A 6,371-nucleotide genomic window follows, 5' to 3' on the forward strand; every position below is an offset into this window, starting at 1 on the left:
GTGTACAGGGGGGGTGGTGTGGTCAGGTAATGGCTCTGTACAGAGGGAGGAGGTGGACATGGTCAGGCAATGTCTCTGTGTACAGGGGGGAGGTGTGGTCAGGTGATGGCTCTGTACAGAGGGAGGAGGTGGGCATGGTCAGGCAATGTCTCTGTGTACAAGGGGGAGGTGTGGTCAGGTGATGGCTCTGTACAGAGGGAGGAGGTGGGCATGGTCAGGCAATGTCTCTGTGTACAGGGGGGAGGTGTGGTCAGGTAATGGCTCTGTACAGAGGGAGGAGGTGGGCATGGTCAGGCAATGTCTCTGTGTACAAGGGGGAGGTGTGGTCAGGTCATGGCTCTGTACAGAGGGAGGAGGTGGGCATGGTCAGGCAATGTCTCTGTGTACAGGGGGGAGGTGTGGTCAGGTAATGGCTCTGTACAGAGGGAGGAGGTGGGCATGGTCAGGCAATGTCTCTGTGTACAGGGGGGAGGTGTGGTCAGGTAATGGCTCTGTACAGAGGGAGGAGGTGGGCATGGTCAGGCAATGTCTCTGTGTACAGGGGGGAGGTGTGGTCAGGTAATGGCTCTGTACAGAGGGAGGAGGTGGGCATGGTCAGGCAATGTCTCTGTGTACAAGGGGGAGGTGTGGTCAGGTGATGGCTCTGTACAGAGGGAGGAGGTGGGCATGGTCAGGCAATGTCTCTGTGTACAGGGGGGAGGTGTGGTCAGGTAATGGCTCTGTACAGAGGGAGGAGGTGGGCATGGTCAGGCAATGTCTCTGTGTACAGGGGGGAGGTGTGGTCAGGTAATGGCTCTGTACAGAGGGAGGAGGTGGGCATGGTCAGGCAATGTCTCTGTGTACAGGGGGGAGGTGTGGTCAGGTGATGGCTCTGTACAGAGGGAGGAGGTGGGCATGGTCAGGCAATGTCTCTGTGTACAGGGGGGGAGGTGTGGTCAGGTAATGGCTCTGTACAGAGGGAGGAGGTGGGCATGGTCAGGCAATGTCTCTGTGTACAGGGGGGGAGGTGTGGTCAGGTAATGGCTCTGTACAGAGGGAGGAGGTGGACATGGTCAGACAATGTCTCTGTGTACTCTCTATGGGCATGGTCAGGCAATGTCTCTGTGTTCAGGGGGGGGAGGTGTGGTCAGGTAATGGCTCTGTACAGAGGGAGGAGGTGGGCATGGTCAGGCAATGTCTCTGTGTACAGGGGGGGAGGTGTGGTCAGGTAATGGCTCTGTACAGAGGGAGGAGGTGGACATGGTCAGGCAATGTCTCTGTGTACAGGGGGGAGGTGTGGTCAGGTAATGGCTCTGTACAGAGGAAGGAGGTGGGCATGGTCAGGCAATGTCTCTGTGTACAGGGGGGGGGGAGGTGTGGTCAGGTAATGGCTCTGTACAGAGGGAGGAGGTGGACATGGTCAGGCAATGTCTCTGTGTACAGGGGGGAGGTGTGGTCAGGTGATGGCTCTGTACAGAGGGAGGAGGTGGGCATGGTCAGGCAATGTCTCTGTGTACAAGGGGGAGGTGTGGTCAGGTGATGGCTCTGTACAGAGGGAGGAGGTGGGCATGGTCAGGCAATGTCTCTGTGTACAGGGGGGAGGTGTGGTCAGGTAATGGCTCTGTACAGAGGGAGGAGGTGGGCATGGTCAGGCAATGTCTCTGTGTACAAGGGGGAGGTGTGGTCAGGTCATGGCTCTGTACAGAGGGAGGAGGTGGGCATGGTCAGGCAATGTCTCTGTGTACAGGGGGGAGGTGTGGTCAGGTAATGGCTCTGTACAGAGGGAGGAGGTGGGCATGGTCAGGCAATGTCTCTGTGTACAGGGGGGAGGTGTGGTCAGGTAATGGCTCTGTACAGAGGGAGGAGGTGGGCATGGTCAGGCAATGTCTCTGTGTACAGGGGGGAGGTGTGGTCAGGTAATGGCTCTGTACAGAGGGAGGAGGTGGGCATGGTCAGGCAATGTCTCTGTGTACAGGGGGGAGGTGTGGTCAGGTGATGGCTCTGTACAGAGGGAGGAGGCGGGCATGGTCAGGCAATGTCTCTGTGTACAGGGGGGAGGTGTGGTCAGGTAATGGCTCTGTACAGAGGGAGGAGGTGGGCATGGTCAGGCAATGTCTCTGTATACAGGGGGGAGGTGTGGTCAGGTAATGGCTCTGTACAGAGGGAGAAGGTGGGCATGGTCAGGCAATGTCTCTGTGTACAAGGGGGAGGTGTGGTCAGGTGATGGCTCTGTACAGAGGGAGGAGGTGGGCATGGTCAGGCAATGTCTCTGTGTACAGGGGGGAGGTGTGGTCAGGTAATGGCTCTGTACAGAGGGAGGAGGTGGGCATGGTCAGGCAATGTCTCTGTGTACAGGGGGGAGGTGTGGTCAGGTAATGGCTCTGTACAGAGGGAGGAGGTGGGCATGGTCAGGCAATGTCTCTGTGTACAGGGGGGAGGTGTGGTCAGGTAATGGCTCTGTACAGAGGGAGGAGGTGGGCATGGTCAGGCAATGTCTCTGTGTACAGGGGGGAGGTGTGGTCAGGTAATGGCTCTGTACAGAGGGAGGAGGTGGGCATGGTCAGGCAATGTCTCTGTGTACAAGGGGGAGGTGTGGTCAGGTGATGGCTCTGTACAGAGGGAGGAGGTGGGCATGGTCAGGCAATGTCTCTGTGTACAGGGGGGAGGTGTGGTCAGGTAATGGCTCTGTACAGAGGGAGGAGGTGGGCATGGTCAGGCAATGTCTCTGTCTACAGGGGGGAGGTGTGGTCAGGTAATGGCTCTGTACAGAGGGAGGAGGTGGGCATGGTCAGGCAATGTCTCTGTGTACAGGGGGGAGGTGTGGTCAGGTAATGGCTCTGTACAGAGGGAGGAGGTGGGCATGGTCAGGCAATGTCTCTGTGTACAGGGGGGAGGTGTGGTCAGGTAATGGCTCTGTACAGAGGGAGGAGGTGGGCATGGTCAGGCAATGTCTCTGTGTACAAGGGGGAGGTGTGGTCAGGTGATGGCTCTGTACAGAGGGAGGAGGTGGACATGGTCAGGCAATGTCTCTGTGTAGACCAGGGGTATCAAACTCAAATACAAAGTGGGCCGAAATTGTACACTGGGACCTAGTTGCGGGCCAACCTGAATGTCTACTGACCACCTTCCTCCCTTATAAAGTTCCCTGGAGTCTAGTGCCTCCCTCCCTCCCCTACACAGTTCCCTAGTGTCTAGTGGTCCTACCTCCCCTATACAGGTCCCTGGTTTCTAGTGGCCCTCCTCCCTCCCATATACAGTTACCTGGGATCTAATGCCTCTTCTCTCCTCCTCCCTTCCCTATACAGTTCCCTGGTGTCTAATGGTCCCCCCTTGCAGCCCTAAACAGTTCCCTGGTGTCTACTGACCCTCCCTCCCCTATACAGTTTCCTAGTGTCAAGTGCATTCCCCCTCCCTTCCCTATATGGCTTCCCTGGTAATCTAGGGCTTTTCTGGTGGTCTAGAGTGGGCCAAACATAAAGTGGGGAAACCACTTGTAGGCCAAATTTAACAGCTCTGAGGGCAAGATTTGGCCCGTGGGCCGGAGTTTGACATGTGTGGTGTAGAGGGAGGAGGTGGGCGTGGTCAGGTGATGGATCTGTGCAGAGGGAGGATGTGGATGTGGTCAGGTGATGGCTTTGTGTAGAGTAGGAAACTCCCACTCTGCTAGCAGCTTTATACTTTGTGTACATAACTCAGAGTCATGTGACTGACTTCTCAAAGGGAAGTACTCTGCATCAAATATGAAACTTGCAAGTAGTGTGTTCATTACCGCTCACTTTTACTGACAATAAAAAAAACAGATGGGCATGAGAAAACACATTTCCCCCAACTGCATTGAAGTTAATGTCCTTGTGAAGAAAATTCACTTTTTTTTGCTAAAGATGTATATCTTGTGAAAATCCATGACATGACCACAAACACTTCACATCAGGCAAAATTATAAATGATGCTTTCCAAAGGACTTTAAAAATAATTTGAGCTCATCCCTAAAATAGTGAAAAGTCTGGAAGGGTCCAGAGCAATTTTCATATTTCAGCACTACTCTCATTTATCCACCAATTACTTAATCCCTACTTATCACAAGTGGGTGATGTTTTTTTTTTAGTAATTACATCATTTTCTATTTCTATTTTAAGGAAATAATTAGGAGAAAAAAAAACACACACACAAAAAAAACAAAGCAAAAATAAAACACACTATTTCTCCATTTCCATCCTTCATAGTTTTAAAATATAGAGTGCTATTGTAGATAAAACCCACATATTTAATTTGCTTATTTATGCTGGTTATCCCAACATTTTTATTATGTTCCTAGTGCAATGTACGGTCTCAAAATTTTACCTAGAAATAAAGGTGTAGTCTACCATTGTAGTCTATCAATTACTTACTAACCCTTATTTGCAAAAATAACAATAAATATACTCTCATGAGGCACTAAGCATATGTCAGCCAACTTGCATCTATAGTTATTTGAGTATACCTGGACAATCTGATCCCGTTGTGACTTCACTTTAGATATTTAGTGGGTGGTCACTATCTGGGAGAGACTTCCGTTTGAGCCCCCCCTCCCCCCCCCCATATAGTGAAACAGTTAATCGTATGATGAAGTGTTGTTATTGCACGTAACTTATAATACTGTGATGGCTATGCCAGCATTTGTCTTTTCTAGTTACTGTGTATGTGTATTTTCTTCAATATGTTTTATGTGTTTAAAATAAAAAATATGTTTTAATTATTAGATGATCTGACTCAAAACTTTACTATGATATTTTTGAATACACTGTAAAGCTGGTCATCCCCAAATGCCCATTATTATTATTATTGATTTATAAAGCGCCAAAATATTCTGTGGCGCTGTACAAGGTAAGAAACAAACATGGGGTACATAATACAGACAATGGTGTACACCAATATACAAAATACATAATTAGTGACAAAATACAATGGGCTTGATTCACAAAGCGGTGCTAACCTACTTAGCACGTCTAAAGTCTTTAGACGTGCTAACCAGGGTGCTAAGTAGGTTAGCACCGGATTTCTCAATCAGATCGCACGCCATAAGTCCCATAGGCTTCAATGGGCACTTTGCGCGGTGCGCCCTGCGCTCTGTGCAGTGTGCGCATAAAGTTTTACGCGCATAAACTTATATGCGCGAAAAGCTCATTTAGACGTGCTAAGGGGGTTTTCACAGGCGTGCTAACAGTTAGCCCCGCTTTGTGAATCAAGCCCAAAGAATGATAAAACATACAGAATTCAAATACAGAATTGGTAATGACAGTGATAAAAGTAACATGATAAATAAAATGTATAATGATTTCCAAGACACAAAAGGGGGAGAGAGCCCTGCCCCTGCGAGCTTACAATCTAAAGGGTATGGGGGGAGGGGGGAACAAGAGGAGGGGTAGTATACAACAAATATATAGAGGCAGCGTGCTTTAGGTTACCTAGTAGGAGTGCAACTTGGCCTTAGGACAGTGTGAAGTGGCTTAAGGTAGCACATATGCTTCTCGGAACAAGTGAGTTTTTAGAGAGCGTTTAAAGATAACTGTGGCTGGATGGTGAAATGGTTAAGGGCTCTGCCTCTGACATAGGAGACCAGGGTTCAAATCTCGGCTCTGCCTGTTCAGTAAGCCAGCACCTATTCAGTGGGAGACCTTTGGCAAGTTTCCCTAACACTGCTACTGCCTATAGAGCGCGCCCTAGTGGCTACTGCTCTGCTCTGGTGCTTTGAGTCCGCCAGGAGAAAAGCATGATATAAATGTTATTTGTCTTGTCTCTAAAGATAACAAAGGTTGGTGAGTAACGGATGTGTTGTGGGAGGGCATTCCAGAGGAGGGGTGAAGCGCGTGCGAAATCTTGTAAATGTGAATGTGAGGAGATGATTCTAGAGGAGGACAACAGAAGATCGTGTGCAGATCTGAGGTTGCGATTGGGTTTGTACCTGGATATTAGTGAGGATATGTACCGGGGAGAGAGATTGTGGAGAGCTTTGTAGGTTAGGGTTAGGAGTTTGAACTGGATCCTCTGGTTAATTGGCAGCCAGTGAAGAGCTTGACAGAGAGGAACAGCAGAGGAAGATCGAGAAGAAAGATGAATGAGACGAGCAGCTGAGTTCAGTACAGACTGGAGCGGGGCCAGTCTGTTAGAAGGTAGTCCACAAAGTAGTATGTTACAATAGTCCAGATGAGAAATTATAAAAGCATGCATTAACATTTTAGTTGTGTCTTGAGTGAGAAAAGGTCGGATGCAAGATGTTTTTGAATTGGAGAGGACAGAAGCTGGTTAGGGAGTGAACATGAGGAATAAAAGAGAGAGAGGAGTTGAATATTACCCCCAAGCACCGTGCTTTGTGAACTGCAGTTATGGGAGTCTTTTTAACATTTATTGTTATT

This window comes from Hyperolius riggenbachi, chromosome 4 (genome assembly GCF_040937935.1).
Source record: "Hyperolius riggenbachi isolate aHypRig1 chromosome 4, aHypRig1.pri, whole genome shotgun sequence".
NCBI lineage: Eukaryota > Metazoa > Chordata > Amphibia > Anura > Hyperoliidae > Hyperolius > Hyperolius riggenbachi.